Raw genomic sequence first — 20,873 nt, 5'->3', positions numbered from 1 at the left:
TAGTAGTCATAGGTCAAGAAATGCCCTCCTCTTTAAGCTATCTGTCCTCTCTTGCACCAGACAATACATTCTCAGAGGGAATTATCACCTAGGATGTCTTTTCATAACTCCTGTGCCTAAAATAATACTTTGGACTTGTAGGTGGTAATAAAACTTTATTGATCATAATAATGATAACTATTAACATTTGGTATTAATAGCAGATTTCAATTTCTGTTCCCTTCCCACACACATTTCTTAAAGCTTTAACCTTTGAAATCTTCCCACACTTCTCTATCCAGACAGTTAGACTTCAGATCCATACTTCACACTCCGAACCTCCTCTGAGTGGGAAGCACAGCTATCAGAACTGTTCTTCTTTTGAAATAAAAATTCACACCAGTTCTAGGGAGTGGGCCAGATCCCAATAAGACAGAGCTGAGACTGAGCACATATTCTCAGATGCCAGAGTTTCATCTGATACTTGACTGAACCACTAGTCTTAGGTAATAGAGGCATGAATTAAAAACTGCTTCTTGTGGCACACACATGACAAACAATGGTACAGCACTTGGCAAGTAAGTGGGCTTTACTGCAAAGCCAGGGAAAACCTCATCTGGGCCTCCTCTGTTCTATCAGATCATCTAAGCTCTTTGAGATAACTAAGTGGAATTGCAGTAGGAGCAGCAGTGTCCTGTGTCCTGGCTGCCAGTTTTTATTTTAAATGCTTTCATTTGCTTTAGTTTAAGTTCTAAGCAAAATGCCCTCAATCCTGCATATTGCTTACACTTAAAATTTAAACGCAGCATTATTATATTGCAGTGCAGTGCTGGCAAAAGATAGCCCTTACTCTGCCAATATATTGCCAACACACCAAAAATCTCTACCTGATTATCAGAGCGCATGTGCACGTGCTTTCTCTCTCTGTCCTTTTCCTCTCTCTCTCTCTCTCTCTCTCTCTCACACACACACACACACAGACACATAGACACATATGCACATGCACACATCCAGGCTTGGTTTATATTTGTGAGCAAGGTAGTGCATGGATATCACAAACTTTCGATCCTAGAGGAGGTTAATGAAGGCTTGATCCTAAATTTGAATGTACAAGTAAGGTGTTGTACCTTAAAACATTGCAAACATGATCTTGTTTAAGTCTGCTTAAATTGATGTGGTCCAAGCCTACATCTGACCAACAAAATAAAGGTGTTCCAGAAATCAAACAAATCTGTATTTGAATTTTTTTTCAAATTACTTACCCTTATTTCCTTTTTACTCATTATCAAAACACATCCCTAAAATGAGTGATCGTTAAAATATCTAATCACAGATGTGGCATGGGGCATCGACTTATAAGAACAGATGGCCTCACTTTTGCCAGACATTATCCATTCAGGAGCTGGATCCGAGAGAGAGATCTAAGGTTCCCGGGGAGGGACAAGGAGGGCTGCTGTGGGGGCTCTCGGGAGGGAGTAAGCTTAGGATAGCAGTTATTTATCAATGATACTGAAACATTTCAATATTTTAACAGCTTACCAGATAAATGTTAACATTGGTAAGAGCTCCTTTATATTGATAGGTAATCCTAGAATCATGACACTTGGAAACAAAGGAAGTTCTAGTCTAGTGGTAGGTAGACTAGAAGGGTTTAGAAATTCTCCCAGGTGTTGGAAAGGGATCTCAGTCTCGCCAATTAACTTTGAATACAAATATGAGTAGTTCTAACCCTGGCTGTCACTAGAAAAATCAAGGAGGGGAAAGGTTATCATATCTTGTGTCCCCTTGCATCATAATCTCATTTAATTATCTCAGTAGCTCTGTCGGACTGTATTAGCTTACTAGGGCTACCATAATAAAGCACCACAGATCGAGTGGCTTCAATGAGAAAAATTTATTTCCCCACCATTCTGGAGGGAAGAAATCCAAAATTGAGGTGTCAACAGGGCTGATTTCATTCTGAGACTTCTTTTCTTGTCTTATAAATTGCTGTCTTCTCCCTGCGTTTTCACATGGTTTTCCCTGTATGTGTGTTGTCTCCTAATTTCCTTTTCTTGAGGACACCAGTATTTTGGACTAGGGTCCATCTTAATAACATCATCATTTTATCATTTTAATGACCCCATCCCCAAGGACTTCAACATATAAACTTTGGGGAGCACAATTCAGCCCATAACAGAAATTTAGTAATATAACCCCTCTTTAAAAAAAAAAAAACCAAAACTATACAGTCAGTGCATTACTTACCTCAACTGAGCTTGTCAGGGATGGTAAATGGGACCTGCTCTCTGCTCCTGTCATCTGTACCTGCTAACCTGTAGCTATTATGCACAAGTGCTTCTCTATCTACCTTGGCCAGACTGCTGTTCGTATCAATAATGCCTGCTGGGAGTTCCATTGCCTGGAACATGGCATCCATCCCAATAGCCACATGCCAAGGCAAAAGACCATTGGGGGAGGAGATGACCCCTTCAGCACCTACTTCAGTGAGATGGATCCTGGCAAGCATGTGCCCAGGGCAGTGTTTGTAGACCTGGAATCCATGGTCATGGACGAAGTTTGCACTGGTACCTACTTCCAGCTATTCCACTTTGAGAACTTCATCACAGGCAAGGAAAATGCTGCCAACAATTATGTCCAAGGGCACTACACCACTGGCAAGACTGACCGTATCTTGTACTAAATTCAGAAACTGGCCCACCAGTTCACAGGTGTTCAGGATGTCTTGGTTTTCCACAGCTTTGGAGGGTGAACTGTTTCTGGGTTCACTTCCCTACTGATGGAACTCTATTGATAATGGCAAGAAAACCAAACTGTTGTTTTCCATTTACCAAACACCCTCCCTCCCCACCCTGCTTCAGTTTTCTACAGCTGTAGCTGAGCCCTGCAACTCCTCACCAGCTACACCACACCGGAACACTCTGACTGTGCCTTCACGGTAGACAAGAGGCCATTTGTTGTAGAAACCTTGATCTTGAATGCCCAAACTACACTAGTCTTCTTCATTAGCCAGATTATGTCTTCCATCCCTGTTTTCCTCAGATTCACTGGAGCCATGAATTTGATCTGACAGAATCCCAGACCCACCTGGTATCCTATCCCCACATCCATTTCCCTCTGGCCACATATGCCCCTGTCATCTCTGCTGAGAAATCCTACCATCAACAGTACTCTGCAGCAGAGATCATCAGCATGTGCTTTGACCCAGACAACCAGATAGTAAAATGCGGCCAAGGTAAATACATGGTTTGCTGCCTCTTGTACCATGGAGACATCGTTCCAAAAGATGTTAATGTTAATGCTGTCACCATTAAGACAAGCATCCCGTTTGTGGACTGGTACTCCACTGACTTCAAAGTTGGTATTAATTACCAGGCTTCCCCTGAGGTACCTGGTAGAGACCTGACCAAACTACAATGAGCTATGTGCATGTTGAGTAGTACCACAGCCATTGCCAAGTCCTGGGCTCACCTGGACCACAAATTTGACCTCATGTATGTGTGCCAACTGTGCATTCACTGGCCCATGGGGGAGAGCACGGAGGAAGGAGAGTTTTCTCTTGGAGAAGGAGAGATAGAAGCTTAATCAGACTCCTCACTGAGCGTAGAGCCCAATGTGGGGCTCAGTCTCAAGACCCTAAGCTCATAACCTTGAGATCATGACCTGAACTGAAATCAAGAGTTGGATGTTGAACTGACTGAGCCATCCAGATGCCCTGAGAGTGTTCTGAGGCTTTTGAGAACATAGCTACCTTGCAAAAGGGTATGGAGAGGTTGGTATGGATTCTGTTGAAGAAGAGCATGAGGAAGAAAGAGAGGAACACTACTTACCATTCCTTTTGGCACCTAGAGCATGTTAGACTCACAACTTTAGCTTCAACAGTAGCTGACAGGCGTTAAAGCTTTCTGATTAAATTGTCTTCACTTTTAAGTGTGACTGTGTCTTATTTTTCCATGTGTACTTGTAGAATTTTTCCATAATGTCTTAAAGTAAATGTTTAAGAAAGAAAAAAAATTAAAAAGTTTATAAAATCTTTTTAAAAGTCAATTTTATTAAAGCTTATTTTGTACTTAAAATGGTACCCATTTTAAATGTACAGCTTGAGTTTGGGCAAATATGTACACCATCCAACTGATGCCACAATCAAACTGTAGAAATTTCTATCATCTCAAAAAAACTGCCTTGTGCTTATTTCCTGGCACTCCCCCTTCATCCCTGGCTCAAGAAAGTTACTAGTCTGATTTCTTTTCTAGTGTTTCATAAAAAATGGACTCGTAAAGTATGCACACCACTACCCCTGGCTTCTTTTTTACCACATGATGCATAATGTTTTGAGATTCACCCATTTTTTGGGTGTATCAGCAGTCTGTTCCATTTGATTACTGCGTGGCAATCCATTGTATGACTCACCACCATTTGTTTATTGTTTATAGTTTCGGGCTATTATGAAAAGAGCTAAAATGAGCCTTTGGTTATCCATCTTTGTATAGCCAGGACATGTGTTTTCATTTCTTTTGGGTAAATATATAAAAGTGGAATACTGTGTCATATGAGAAGTATGCATTTAACTTTGAAAAAAATTTTTTTCCAAGAAGACTCTGCTACATTGTTTTCCAAATGATTGTATTATTCTACTATAATCGCACTAGCAGTATATGAGAGTTCTAGGTCTTCTATATCCCCTCCAACACCTGGTATTATTGGTGGTTATAATTTTAGCCTTTTTTGTGGATATGAAGTGGTATGTCATTGTAGTTTTAAATATGCATTTTCATGATGACTAAATGATATTAAGTATCTTTCCATGTGCTTATGGGAAAATCATATATCTTCTTTTATGAATCATCTTTTAAAATATTTTTCCAGTTTTTAGTGGGTTGACTTATTTTTAAGTTTTTTGAGCTCCTCATGAATTCTAGATATAAGCCATTTGTCAGACATGTGTAATGCCAATATTTTCTTCTATTCTTTAGCTTGAATTCTGGGTTTATTAGTGCTCATTTAAAGAGCAGAATTTTTAGTTTTGATTAAGTTCAACTTATCATTTCGCTTTTAGTTTTACCCTTTGATCTCCTATTTAGGGAATCTTTACTGATTCTATAGAAAGCAAATGTTATAGATATGGATTTAATGTTTAAGTTTATGACACATTTCAAGTTGGTATGTGTATAATATGAGGTGAGTGTTGACCTTAGTTTTTTAATGCACATGAGTAAACTATTGTTCCAGAGCCATTCCTTTCTCTGTTGAATTAATATGGCACCCTCATCAAAAGTCATTTGAGTATATATGCATGTGTGTATAAGGCAACATTATATATTTATTTATTTCTGGGATATCTATTTTGTTTCATTGATTAAATTCTATTCTTAGGTTAGTACTACACCATTTTGATTACTGAACCTTTATAGTAAGTCTTCCAATCCAGGAGTGTGAGTAGTCCAAGTTTATCCTTAAAAAAAAAATTTTAGCAATTCTAAGTTTATTTTCATATAAATTTTTGAATTATCAATTTCTATAAAAAATGAAAACTTGATTTAGAATGGAATTTTGATAAATCTGTCAATTTAAGTAGAATTACATTTTATTTATTTATTTATTTATTTTTAAAGATTTTATTTATTTGTTAGAGAGAGAGAGGGAGAGAGAGCAAGCACAGGCAGACAGAATGGCAGGCAGAGGCAGAGGGAGAAGCAGGCCCCCTGCCGAGCAAGGAGCCCTATGCGGGACTCGATCCCAGGACGCTGGGATCATGACCTGAGCCGAAGGCAGCTGCTTAACCAACTGAGCCACCCAGGCGTCCCAGTAGAACTACATTTTAATATTGAGTAGTTTAAACTATGATCTGATGTTCTTTAGTTTCACACAGAAGTTTAATAGTTTCTAATGTATAAGGAGTGTACATATTTTGTAAAATTTATCCCTAAGAACTTTATTTTTTTGTAAATGGTATATCTTTTCAATTTTTTTTGTAACTAGAGAAATCAATTGATTCTTTCTATTGAGCTTACATTCTATAATCAAAACAAATCTGATTATTAATTCTAGGAGCTTTTTTGAGGGTTTCATAGGATTTAGGCAGGTTCTGTCATCATTCTTTCCAGTCCGTGTATGTTTTTATCTCTTGCATTATTGCATTGGCTAGGACTTTACCCCCTCCCTTACTCCAGCCTGGAACAATGTTGAATAAAAGTGATGAGAGGAAGTTTACTTTGTTTCGAATTTTAGAGAAAAATATTTATTTTCACCATTTATATGAGTTAGCTTTTCATAAATGAACTTTATCAGACTGAAGAAATTCTCTTTTAATCCTAATTTCATGAGATATTTTATAATCAATGAATATTGAATTTTATCAAATGCTTTTTCTGTATCTATTGAAGTAAGCATATGAGATTTTTTCCTTTATTCTGATAATATATTGCATTATAATAACTGATTTCCAAATGTCAGAAAACCTTGGATTCCCGGGATAAATTTCACTTAGTATTTTTTATATTGCTGAATTTTAGTTGCTAATATTTAGTTAATAGTTTTTTGGTTTTTTTTTTTTTTTTTATTTTTGTTTTTGTGGGCTATTTTAGGGTTTATCTAGAGTCACCCTCACTCTAGGGGTATTTTAGCATAACTACTAAAGTGTGACTCTTGTGATATCATCAATTGAGGTGATCAATAAGGATTTTCCAATATAGCTGGTCAGACCGTGAATGTCTTTCTGCCCTGGATGATGTCTAGGAATTTTCAGCAAACAGCTCTTTTTTGCCTGGTTTCATGAAGACTTACCCTAAGTGCTTGCACAGTTTAATATCCCATTATCAACAGATAGAAAGTCACCTATATGCAAATTTTATGGAGGTCATCGTGTAGCTCCTTCCTGTCTGGTACTGTGCTCCACGAATTCCAGCTACTGTAGGCCCCTTGCTCCAAACTATGTCTCCTCAACCCAGTGTGACTTTCAGGTTCTACTTAGGGATCCTCTTCTATGCAGTTGGTCTGAAATGTGTCAAAGTCAGGCCCTCATAGGGCTAACAATTTTATTTCTCTCTTTTCATGGATCATGGTCTTGTTCTGCCTTTTGTTCATTGTCTGAAAAAGTTGTTTAGTTTTTTAATTATTTATAGGGGTATGATAAATACAGTCCCTGTTTTTAACTATGGCCAGGAGTATAATGCTTTCACCCATTTTTTTAAGATAAATTAACTTAGATTAAAAAGACTAAGTAGTACAGTGATGAGGAACAGAGATTTGCGATTTAGGTTGGAATCCAAATTTTTGCTGTTTACTCGTTGTACAACCTGGGTAAGTTATATAACTTTCTGTCTTGGCTTCCATATCTTTAAAATGGATATGCTTATGTTTGTGTTTATGATGATAACAACAATAAAAATAATATAATATAATATTAGAAATTATTTCTTACCATTATTGTGATGATTAACCAAGATGATGAATGTGAAGTGTTTAACATAATGCCTGGCATGTAGTCAATCTTGGATATGGTGTTAGGAAACTAATGATATTGTCCATGATCATGTCAGTAGAATTCTGACTTCAAGTTCAGGAATGTAACATTGATGGACATGATAGATGTTTTTCCATTATTTATCAAAACACTTTTTTTTTTTTTAAGTATCCAGAACAGGAAAATATATTCAGGTCCACCCGCAGGGCAAATCCCCCTGAAGCAATGACAAAGTATACTCATTTAATAAAACATGAGAAACCTAGTTTGTGTTGGTGGGGAAATTTTTAAGGGAAGATCTGTGCATAATTCACCATTAATTCTTAGCTCAGGATAGCTATTATTTAATTAACCACAATGATGGATATCTTGAATATGGGTCATAATAAACAGTTTCATATTTTTGATACTAGTGTCATCCAAAGCATAAGTTTTAAAGGACATATCCAGTTTTCTTTTTAGAACCCCACAAAGTTCTGAATAATCACAAATAGGGCTCAACAGAGGAAAATCAAGGGAGGCTAGTATGTTCATTGATGAAGGTTTGTTTATGTCCTAAGTTGATCCTCATGATGGCAGGTAGACAAGAAATAAGACATAGATTTGTCAGATGTATAATGAAATATTTCAGCTCAGCAAGGGGAATTTAGAAGTCTTTCTCTGCTAGCTGATCACAGCCACTGTGTTGGCCAGCAACATCTGCTTATTCTCAGATGACAACAGTGCCAGTTAATTAGCTCTTGTTTATGTTTTGCCTATTGATAGACTTAAATTATATTCATATTGTCGTGCAGAATAAATACATAAAAAGGTTTAGCTTTGATCTAATTACAGCCTTTCTATTGCTGCAGTGACATTTGAACTGTATATCAGAATAAAAAGATTATAATAAGTCAGGCATAAAAAGTGATCTAAATCAGATAATTTAAAAAACCATCTGATTAATAATAATTCTGGTCGAAAACAAAATACGCTACTTCAACAGAAGTTTAAAGTTGATTTATCAAAATGCAGACATTAGTGCTACAAAATGGCACTAATATCTCTGCCAAGTCCTCAATCCTCTTTTCACTTGGACTGTTTTAAAGATTTAATGCTATATTTATTAGTATAAAGCATATTCTTTATGGAAAAATCTTGAACTAGAAAGAGTTGCATTCTTTTATGACCATCAAAAAGCTTTCCCTCTTCTGATCCTTATAAACTCTCTTCCGATAATACTCATGAAAAGTCAAATAAACGGTTTTTCTAGAAGCCAGAATAACGTATCACTTGTAGTAATTTAAACCGCAGCAAAGTTTGCTTCTTTGCAGTACGTTCTGTGTAACAAGACTTCCACTGAGGAGCTCAGCTCAGTACAGCATTCTAGGTGTGTTTTCACTTTCTAGAAGGAGTATTTTCCTTCTGAAGACAAATATTCTGTGGTTGGCCTTCTCCAACCTTTGTTCTTCCCATTTAGAGGCTTCTAGGTTAGAGGTGATCATAGGTAAAGCATCCCTCAAGGGAAGTGTATGTCTTGGATAGCCTTGCTTTTTTCTCTACCTTCTTGCTTGCTTTTTCCCCAAGCCCATATCCCCCTTCTCTCTTCTCAAAGAAACACAAAGGAACACCATTCAGTAATACAGACATGCTTGTTTGGTGTGTCCTTAATTAGAAATAGTCCAGACATCAGGAACCTAAAACCAAGATGATTATACAGTTCTTTAAGCTGGAAGTTTTGAAATACTGCGCAAAAAAAGAAATTTTAAAAAGCAGTTTTGAATCTATCATTCTGTCTCCACTACACTGCTCTCACATCGCTAAGATAATTTAGCAGGGAAAACAGTTTAGGTAATCATTAACTTAAAGAGCTGTCTGTCACTGGCAGCTTATTAGTTCCAAGGCTTTCCACAGAACTTCAGCCAACATGACATTTTGATCCCTTGTGTCCAAGAAGTGGTCAAGGTTGATCAGTCAGCTTTCAGCAGAAGAATTTGTTCTTGATGGAGGGGCAGCTATAATTGTAAGGTATTCTTAGGCAAGTGATACACTGAAAAATAATATCATAATTGCATATTTATGAAGTGTTGATTTCTACAAACTGGGGATTTGATGATAACTGCTAGAACAAATCATTATATTCCTAAAAAAAAATTAAAGAAAAAAATAAAAATGCACATACTGTCAACCAAATTGATTATGAAAAATCTCAATCCTGTTATCATCTTAATGAATGCAGTACAGAGTGTCATAAATGCCCCTTACAGCCTTGTCACAGTGTGAATTACAAATAGAAAGACCAAATAAATGGTAAACTGACTTCTCTTTCATGGAGTCTGATTTGTGAATCCTTTGCTCCTTTCTCACTTATTACAGATGCCTTTCATTAGTGAATTCTCATATTCAAATAATCAGCCCCCAAATATTCATAATTATGGGAAGACAATACCATTGCCATTTTCACAGTCACAGTATGTTATTTTTAGTGAGTTGAATATAGTAAGTATTTATTAAAAGTAACACATGAAAATACAAATAAAGTATCTTTATGTACAAAGTGGCATGGCATGATTTCTACCTAAATTTAATAATACACTTGCAAATTGCCCCTGCATTAACATAGTACAAAACAATAAATACAAACGTCAGGTAATATAAGAACACCAAGAAAATAGGAAAGTCTCCATGGATAAGAACTGTTGGCTCTGGAAACTTTAAACTCGAAGGTCATGTCATCATGAACCCACCTGCCTAGGCTGTCAGGATAACTGCTCACAAATGTCCTTCCTAAAACTCGATCTCCTAAGAATATTCCTGTAAAATGTAAGAATGTGCTTTTTCACTTCTCAAATGACGGGAGAGGCCCAGGCTTCTTTGTGATTCTCTAAAATTATTGCATGTCATCTGGACATCACTTTATTGGGACAGGTGACTGGCACAGACTGGAGAGCAGGAATGGAAGTCAGGATTGAGTCCACAAATTGAATATCCCTTCTTATCCCTGGAGCACAGAAGCTGAAGATTAAGCCTGTGGGGTGGAAAAAGAAAGTTCAGATTCCAAGAAAGGAAGGAAGTAGAGACGCTGGAAGGGCCATTTCTTGTTAAGAAATGTTAATAACTTGCTGAATTTTTTCCACCCAGTGGAATCACTTGACTATCTCACAAGCACTTCCAAACTCAACATGTCAACAAAACACACTACAGTAACCTCACCCCCATCCCAATCTATGGCTTTGTTTCTCATGATTTCAGTTACTTGCAGTCAAACTCAGTCTGGAAGCAGCTAATCCTCCTTCTGATCTATTGTTAAGAAGGTCAATAGTTTGTAGCAACATGGATGGGACTGGAAGAGATTATGCTGAGTGAAATAAGTCAAGCAGAGAGAGTCAATTATCATATGGTTTCACTTATTTATGGAGCATAACAAATAGCATGGAGGACATGGGGAGTTAGGAGAAGGGAGTTGGGGGAAATTGGAAGGGGAGGTGAACAATGAGAGACTATGGACTCTGAAAAACAATCTGAAGGGTTTGAAGAGGTGGGGGGGTGGGAGATTGGGGGAACCAGGTGGTGGGTATTAGAGAGGGCATGGATTGCATGGAGCACTGGGTGTGGTACAAAAACAATGAATACAGTTATGCTGAAAATAAATAAAAAAAAAGATTATAAAAAAAAGTATCAATAAACATATAATTATAAGTAAATATTTATATATTATAGTAACTATAAATATAAATAAAAATATAAATATGTAATAAACAGCATGAATACATATTTGTATATTATATTAAATATATATAAATATTAAAAAAAAGAAGGTCAATAGTAGCTTGAGGCTATGTCACAACACCTATGTCAGTCACCTTCATCTCACCAAGCAGACATTTTGTCATCTTACATCATCATAAGAAGGGTGAGTACAATATAATATTTGAAGAGAGAGAAAAACTGCATTCACATAACTTTTATTACAGTTTATTTTTAAAACTCGTATTTTAGTATCAGTTATTGTTGTTAATCTCTTCCTGTGCCTTATTTGTAAATTAAACCCTATCGTAGGTGTGTATGTACAGGAAAAAACACAGTATGTACAGGGTTTAGTACTATCCATGATTTCAGGCATCCATTGGGGGTCTTGGAATATGTGCACTGCCTGCCAAACCTGTTTCTCTCACCACACAATTCTAATCTTTGCTGTAACCTCCATGGTCCACCCAGGCACTTATGTTGGAAATGTGGACATATCTATATTCCCAATCTTCCTCATTCCCCAGTGCCCACATTCAATCAACCATGACCTCTGGAGACGTTTACCTTCCAGACATTTCTCTATTCCATTCTGCCTCTTCATCTCCATCCCTACTGTACCTGCAGAACTGGTGAAGCCCTTGAGCTTTACTTAGGCAATCAATAGTGCAACAGTTTTTTGTTGTTGTTGTTTTTTTTTTAACTTCTCTGCTTCCAGTCTTATTCCTCTTGAATTAATCTTTATTAAACACTTGGTGATGTGTCTTCAGCACAAATCTCGTCATATTCCTCTTCTGATTAAAGTCCTTGACTCTACCCTATCATTAATGGGACACAGCTCAAGGTTTGTTCCTTGGGGTGACAATGTGAAAAATGGAGATATTTATTAGCAATTTTTAAGCTTTGCTGCTGTGTGTTTATCAGGGGGAAGCATGAACAGACAACTCTCTACTTCTTCTTCACAAGGAGAGAAGGAGAGCCAGAGCTTTCTTTATGACTTTGGGGTTTGCTTCTTTGCAGTGCAGAAACAACTTTATCTGTTGGTCCCACAAGGAGCAGAAGATGGAGACTTTTGTGCCTAAGTGGAAAAGGGTAAGTGGTCTAACCTGGCAAATAGATGTTGTCATGTTGTTGATGGCAGGACTGGCAGTTCCCAAGCATCTGGATGGGGTAGGCCCTGGTACCAGGGGTAAAAACCTGCACCCTGCTCCTTCATAGCATGGTTGGTGACTGCAGGTACTTTGGTAGGGATGGTTAGTCATACTTCTGCCTCACGTGGAGGAAAACCAAACCTTGGCTGCCATGGTGGGGAGTGGTTTGGAGAGCAGTAAGTGGCCACAGGATCCATGTCAAGCTTTAGTCTATGGAAAAGATCATAGAGCAGAGTATTTCTGATGTCCTCCCAGAGTATCTGCAGTAGACAGATGGTCCAGTTTATGCTAGAGCGTAGCATAGCTCTAGAAGAAGAACAGTGATCATAAGCATGACTGCAGAACAGAACCCCCATCTAAAATTTGGAACTGATTTCCTGGATATTTTACATCCAAGTTTGCAGGATTAGGGGGTCTACCAAATTGAATAAATATCTACATGGTGTTAATGAAGAAGGAAAGAACCTCATTTTATTCTGTGTAGAAAACATATTTTATTCTTGCTTTCTGCAGTCCTTGCCCATTTACTGTGGAAAACAAGACCTCCCACTATCGGGTGTCCTCTACTGCTTCAGCCCTGTTTTCCAATCTTTCTGATATTTAACTATATCCTCTAGGCCAGTGCATCTCAAACTATGAATGACTAGGACCGGATATATTTTTTTTCAATTTCTAATCAGCAGCAAAATGATACTAAAAAATATAATAACATGAATAGATTGTTGCAATGATATCAAATTGCTATAATAATTTTTAAAGAATCATACTCAGTTTCTATAATTAATCTCACCATAGAACAGTATCAACAGCTCACTGACCTAGCAGCAGATGTGCATAGCATAGCCCTAGAACAACCAGTTATTTCTATTTTTTTTCATATACCTATAGTTGCTTATCCTAAAAGTCTCAGCTCAAATGCCATCTTTCTAAGCAATTAACCATTAAGTTCAAGGTACCATGTCTAACTTTACATACCACTATCTTATTATTTACCATATTAAAGTAAAATTACCTTCCTTATGTATATTTCTCTTCTCTTCATGGCAACATGCCATGTCCCTGTTTACACCTGGTCTCATACTTGGCAAAAAGCAGGATCTCTGTCACTTTTTGTTCAACTGACCCAGATTCTTCTGTAGGTGAGTTTTCAGGTGCAGTCAAGAGTTTGCAGCACAGACCAACTAGGTGAACACCAGGATTTATGTGAATAGGATAATGCTCTTGATTAATACTGTATTGATTATATTTTTCAAGGATCAGCAAGTAATATGGGAACAAACTGATATTTTCATTAGAGTACTCTTCACATTGATAATCTTTTTTCAAGACTTGGATTTTGCTACATTAATGAATTTTTTTCCTCAGTTAGAAGTTTCAATTTGAATGTACCAGTAATCAGTATTTGCTTCTCTTCCAAAGTTATAATCTCTCTAAATTTAGTGTGCTGTCTTCAGAAATAATAATGCATGACTTTATGGTCACTAAATGTCTCACAACCCTAAAATCTTATAAATTTATGATGCTTATAAGGAAAAAATGATCACACTCAGGAGGAAGCAAGATGGCAGAGGAGTAGGAAACTGAAATAGCATTGGGTCCCAGGAGTTCAGCTAGATAGTTATCTAACCATTCTGAACACCTACAAACTCAACAGGAGATAGAAGAGAAGAAGGACAGCAATTCTAGGGACAGAAAATCAACGAGTTTTGGGAAAGTAGGACATGTGGAGAAGTGAATCTGAAGAGACTGGAAGAAGATAGACCACGGGGGGGGGGAGGGGTCAGCTCCCAGCAAGTGGTGGAGCAGCAAAGCACAAAATCAGAACTTTTAGAAGTCTGCTCCACTGAGGGACATTGCTCCAGAAGCTAAGCAAGTGTGGAGCCATCATGGGGACAGTGTGGTCTCAGGACCCATGGGGACACAGAAAGATTGGGGGTGGCTGACTGTAGTAGAACTGCCAGGTATCGAAGCAGGGAAGCTGGCTACAGAGACGGAGCTGAGGTGGAGGGCTCTCAGATCAAAGTTACCTTAAACAGTGATCCAAGGCACAGTCGGGCCACTGCTCTTTGAGCAGGGACCCCACAAGTGGCAGATCTGGAGATACCCCTTCCTTCCTCCTCTGGGAGGAGTGGCACAGGAGTGTGCAGCAGGAATCTGTTGGGTTTGGAGACTCCAAACGGGGCTGCACACCAGAGATAGAAATGCTCAGTCACAAGCTGGGTGAGCACAGAGTGCAGCTGGAGACGAGGGAGATGGGAGGGATTGACTGGTTTTCTCTGAGGGTGCACTGAGGAGTGGGGCCTCCAGCTCTCAGCTTCTCTGGGGCCAGAGATGGGAGCCTGCCATTTTCATTACTGTCCTCCAAAGCTCTACGGAAAACACTCAGGGAACAAAATCTCCCAAGGGCGAACCCGAGCAGATTACTTAGCCTGGCCCCTGGCAAGGACAGTGCAATTCCACCTCAGGCAAAGACATTTAAGAATCACCTCAATAGGTCCCTCCTCCAGAAGATCAGCAAGAACCAGGTAAGACCAAGTTCATCGATCAACAGAAACAGCAGAATTCCAGAGCTAGGGGAAAGCAAGACATAGAATTCATGGCTTTACCCCCGTGATGCTTTAGTCTTGCAAACATAAATTTTTTTAATGTTATTTTTTTCTTATTCTATTTTTTTAACTTTTCCTGTTTCCTCTTTTAACATTTTAAAACTATGTTATCTTATCAATACCTTTTAAAATGTTCATTGTTATAGTTATGCTTTACCCCTTCATTGTATTTAACCTTATTTTTTGTATACATGTAGGGTTTTTTCCTTTAAAATTTTGGGATAAATTTTTTTTAATAGATCAAAATATACCTTAAATATAGCTCCAGCCTGATCTCCTCTTTTTTTTTTCTTTTCCCAACCAACTTATCAATTCCTTTTTTAGAATCTTTTTAAATTTTCATCTTTATAGGCATATTCCATCCCTTCATTGTGTTTACCCTTATTTTTGTACATATGTAGGTTTTTCTTTCTTTAAAATTTTGAGAGGTAGTTTCTTCTAAGAGACCAGAATACACCCAAAATCAAGTGGGTGACTCTGTTCTATTCACCAGTATGTGTGTGTGTGTATATATATATATATATATATATATATATATCCTTTCCTCTTCCTCCAGTTTCATGTCCCTTCTGATTTGGTTAGCATATATTTTTTCTGGGGTCTTTGCCACCATTTTAGTATTTTGCTCTCTCATTCATATATTCTTATCTGGATAAAATGACAGGGTGGAAAAACTCACCACACACAAAAAAAAGAACAAGAGGCAGTACCAATGGCTAGGGACCTATTCAATATGGACATTAGTAATATGTCAGAACTAGAGCTCAGCATGATGATTCTGCAAGGTGCTAGCTGGGCTTGAAAAAGGCATGGAAGATATTAGAGAAACCCTTTCATGGAGAAATAAAAGAACTAAAATCCAACCAAGTTGAAATCAAAAAAGCTATTAATGAGATGCAATAAAAAATGGAGGCTCTTACTGTTAGGTTAAATGAGGCAGAAGAGAGAATTAGTGATATAGAAGACCAAATGATGGAGAATAAAGAAGTTGAGCAAAAAGAGACAAATAACTACTGGACCACGAGAGGAGAATTTGAGAGATGAGTGATATCATAAAATGAAACAATATTAGAATAATTGGGATCTTAGAAAAAGAGAGAGAAAGCGGGGCAGAAGATATATATGAGGAAATTATAATAGAGAACTTCCCTATTATTTTGATCCAGGAGGCACAGAGAACCCCCTCAAAATCAATAAAAATAGGTCCACACCCCATCATCTAATAGTAAAACTTACAAGTCTTAGTGACAAAGAGAAAATCCTGAAAGTAGCTCATGACAAGAGATCTATAACATACAATGGTTACTAATACAATATTAGATTGACAGAAGACTTATCCACAGGGATCTGGCAGGCCAGAAAGGACTGGCATGATATATTCAGAGCACTAAACAAAAAAATATGTAGCCAAGAATACTATATCCAGCTAGGCTATCATTGAAAATAGAAGGAGAGATAAAAAGCTTCCAGGACAAACAAAAATTAAAAGAATTTGCAAACACCAAACCAGCCCTACAGGAAATATTGAAAGGAATCCTCTAAGCAAAGAGAGAGCCTAAAAGCAATAGATCAGAAGGGAACAGAGACAATATACAGTAATAGTCTCCTTATAAGCAATACAATGGCACTAAATTCATATCTTTCAATAATTACCCTGAAGGTAAATGGGCTAAATGCCCCAATCAAAAGACACAGGATATCAGAATGGATTAAAAAACAAACAAACAAACAAACAAACAAACAAAAACCAAGACCCATCGATATGCTGCCTACAAGAAACTCATTTTAGACCAAAAGACACTTCCAGATTTAAAGTGAGGGTTGGAAAACAATTTACCATGCTAATGGACATCAAAAGAAAGCTGGGGTGGCAATCCTTATGTCAGATAAATTAGATTTCAAGCCAAAGAGTGTAATAAGAAATGAAAAAAGACACTATATCATACTTAAAGGGTCTGTCCAACAAGAATATCTAATAATTTTAAATATCTATGCCCTGACATGAGAGCAGCCAATTATATAAACCAATTAATAACAAAATCAAAGAAACACATTGACAATAATACAGTAATAGTATGGAACTTTAACACCCCCGTCCCTGAAATGTATAGATCATCTAAGCAAAGGATTAACAAGGAAATAAAGGCTTTAAATGACACACTGGACCAGATGGGCATCACAGATATATTCAGAACATTCCAACCCAAAGTAAGAGTATACACATTCTTCTCTAGTGCACATAGAACATTCTCCAGAATAGATCACATCCTGGGTCACAAATCAGGTCTCAAGCAATACCAAAAGATTAGGATCATTCCCTGCATATTTTCAGACCACAATGCTCTGAAGCTAGAACCCAATCACAAGAGGAAAATTGGAAAGAACTCAAATACATGGAGACTAAAGAGCATCCTACTAAAGAATGACTGGGTCAAACAGGAAATTAAAGAAGAATTGAAAAAAATTCATGGAAACAAATGAAAATGAAAACACAACTGTTCAAAGTCTTTGGGACACAGCAAAGGTTGTCCTGAGAGGAAAGTGTCTATTGATATAAGCCTTTCTCAAGAAACAAGAAATATTGTTATCTGATATGTCATTTATGAATATCTCCTCCCATTCTGTCACAACCTAACCCTACACCTAAAGGAGCTGGAGAAAGAACAGCAAAGAAAGCCTAAACCTAGCAGGAGAAGAGAAATCTTAAAGATCAGAGCAGAAACCAATGAAATAGAAACCAGAAAAAAAGTAGAACAAATCAACAAAACTAGGAGCTCGTTCTTTGAAAGGATTAATAAGATTGATAACCCCCTGGCCAGACTTATCAAAAAGAAAAGAGAACAGATCCAAATTAATAAAATTGTGAATGAAAGAGGAGAGATCATAACCAACACCAAAGAAATACAAACAATTATAAGAACATATTATGAGTAACTATACACCAGCAAATTTGACAATCTGGAAGAAATGGATGCATTCCTAGACATATAAACTACCAAAACTGAACCAGGAAGAAATAGAAAACTTGAATAGATTCATAACCAGTAAGGATATTGAAGAAGTCATCAAAAATCTCCCAACAAACAGGAGCCCAGGGCCAGATGGCTTCCCAGGGGGAATTCTACCAAACATTTACAGAAGAATTAATACCTATTCTTCTGAAACTGTGCCAAAAAATAGAAATGGAAGGAAAATTTCCAAACTCATTTTATGGGGCAGCATTACCTTGATCCCAAAACCAGACGAAGACCCCATCAAAAAGGAGAGTTACAGACCAATATCCTTGATGAACACAGATGGAAAAATTCTCACCAAAATACTAGTCAATAGGATCCAACAGTACATTAAAAGGATTATTCATGACCAAGTGGGATTTATTCCAGGGCTGCAAGGTTGGTTCAACATCCACAAATCAATCAATGTGACACAATACATTAACAAAAGAAAGAACAAGAACCATATGTTACTCTCAATAGATGCTGAAAAACTCTTGACAAAGTACAGCATCCTTTCTTGATCAAACTCTTCAAAGTGTAGGGATAGAGGGTAACTCCTCAATATCATCAAAGCCATCTATGAAAAACCCACAGCGAGTATCATTCTCAATGGGGATATACTGAGAGCTTTTCTGCTAAGATCAGGAACATGGCAGGGGTGTCCATTATCACCACTGCTATTCAGCATAGTACTAGAAGTCCAAACCTCAGCAATCAGACAACAAAAAGAAATTAAAGGCATCTGAATCAGAAAAGAAGAAGTCAAACTCCCACTCTTTCTGGGTGATATGATACTTTATGTGGAAGACCCAAAAGACTCCACTCCAAAACTGCTAGAACTTGTACAGGAATTCAGTAAAGTGTCAGGATATAAAATCAATGCACAGAAATCAGTTGCATTTCTCTACACCAACAACAAGACAGAAGAAAGAGAAATTAAGGAGTTGATCCCATTTACAACTGCACCCAAAACCATAAGATACCTAGGAATAAATATAACAAAGAGACAAAGAAACTGTAACTAGAAAACTAGTTATAGTACTTTCATGAGTAGTAGAGAAGACACAAAGAAATGGAAAAACGTTCCATGCCTATAGATTGGAAGAACAAATATTGTGAAAATGTCTATGCTATCTAAAACAATCTATACATTTAATGCAACCCCTATCAAAATACCATCAATTTTATTCAAATAAATGGAACAAATACTCCTAAAATTTATATGGAACCAGAAAAGAACCCAAATAGCCAGAGGAATATTGAATAAGAAAGCCAAAATTGGTGGCATCACAATTCCAGACTTCAAGCTCTATTAGAAAGCTACAAACATCAAGACAGCATGCTACTGGCACAAAAACAGACACATAGATCAATGGAACAGAATAGAGAGCGCAGAAATAGACCCTCAACTCTGTGGCCAACTAATCTTTGACAAAGCAGGAAAGAATGTCCAATGGAAAAAAGACAGTCTGTTCAACAAATGGTGTTGGAAAAATCGGACAGCCACATGCAGAAAAATGAACCTGGATCATTTCTTTATACCACACACAAAAATAGACTCAAAATGGATGAAAGACCTCAATGTGAGAAAAGAATCCATCAGAATCCTTGAGGATACCATAGGTAGCAACCTCTTTGACCTCAGCCACAGCATCTTCTTCCTAGAAACATTGCCAAAGGCAAGGGAAGCAAGGGCAAAAATGTTTTGGGACTTAATCAAGATCAAAAGCTTTTGCACAGCAAAGGAAACAGTCAAGAAAACCAAAAGACAACTGACAGAATGGGAGGAGATATTCATAAATGACATATCAGATAACGGGTTAGTATCCAAAATTTATAAAGAACTTTTCAAACTCAACACCCAAAGAACAAATAATCCAATCAAGAAATGGGCAGAAGACATGAACTGACATTTCTGCAAACAAGACATCCAGATGGTCAACACACACATGAAAAAGTGCTCAATGTGAGGTATTTGAGAGGCAGGGTGGGGGCTGTGGGAGGTAGGGAAGGAAAAAATGAAAGAAAATGGGATTGGGAGGGAGACAAACCATAAGAGACTCTTAATCTCACAACACAAACTAAGGGTTGTGGGGGAGTTGTGTGGGAGGGATAGGGTGGCTGGGTTTTGGATATTGGGGAGGGTGTGGGTTATGGTGAGTGCTGTGAAATGTATAAGTCTGATGATTCATAGACTTGTACCCTGGGGCAAATAATGCATTATATGTTAATAAAAATAATTTTAAAAAAGAATAAATGGTCACTTTTATAATAAAGTATCATAATGGATTCTTGAACACTGACAACACTTTATAAGCAAAGAAACAAAATGGTCTTAAATTTAAGACCTTACAGATGTGAAGCCCAGTACAAAGCATTATTAAGAATTCTGTTTAGACATGTGTTGAGATGAGCACTGAGCATTATATGCAACTAATGAATCATTGAACACTACATCAAAAGCTAATGATGTACTATATGCTGGCTAACTGAACATAATAAGAAATACATATTAAAAAATTTTGTTTGGGGTCATAACTAGGATGAGAAAATAGGTCTTTTTCATGATGTTTTCTTTATAGCCCCTACTATTTTGTCTTAAAATGTAAGAAAAATCGTTGAAAACATGTTAAGCTCTTCTGAAAGTTCATAAAGATGCTTTTAGGTCATTGTGGCACTATTGAGAAATGGCAGAAGTAGAGTGAATTGTATTTTGGAGAAAAGTGAAAATGGGTAACATTGCTGAGGGTTGGTGGAAAGAGACCTTCACATAAGCCACTGGTCCATCCACATCACTGGTTCTTGATATGAAGCTCCCTTTTCTACTTTAACTGTCAGGAGGCTTGAAACAGAATGGAGAGAGCCTACTGGTGAGGGAGCAAGCAGGTTACTCTAGTTCTCTCCCTTTCTATAGCATAGAATCTGTTGTGGAACAATCAAATGCTTTCTTTAG

The 20,873-nt window shown here is 37.3% G+C and overlaps 1 protein-coding gene and 1 pseudogene across 1 annotated transcript in view; one reads left to right on the top strand and one right to left on the bottom strand.

The window, feature by feature from the left end:
* The first annotated feature begins 2,305 nt into the window (after window positions 1–2,305).
* On the top strand, window positions 2,306–3,838 carry LOC116867690 (annotated as a pseudogene).
* A 5,775-nt stretch (window positions 3,839–9,613) lies between these two features.
* The window catches only part of EMCN (endomucin), an 84,552-nt gene continuing 73,292 nt past the window's right edge, over window positions 9,614–20,873 (bottom strand). Inside the window, exon 12 of the mRNA XM_032857243.1 lies at window positions 9,614–10,448. The gene's annotated coding sequence lies outside the window, so the exon portion shown is untranslated. The remainder of the gene's footprint in view (window positions 10,449–20,873) is intronic.

The sequence above is a fragment of the Lontra canadensis genome, unplaced genomic scaffold (assembly GCF_010015895.1).
Source record: "Lontra canadensis isolate GAN:19392208 unplaced genomic scaffold, GSC_riverotter_1.0 scaffold1, whole genome shotgun sequence".
Taxonomy (NCBI): Eukaryota; Metazoa; Chordata; class Mammalia; order Carnivora; family Mustelidae; genus Lontra; species Lontra canadensis.
This window is presented reverse-complemented; position numbering and strand designations above follow the sequence as displayed.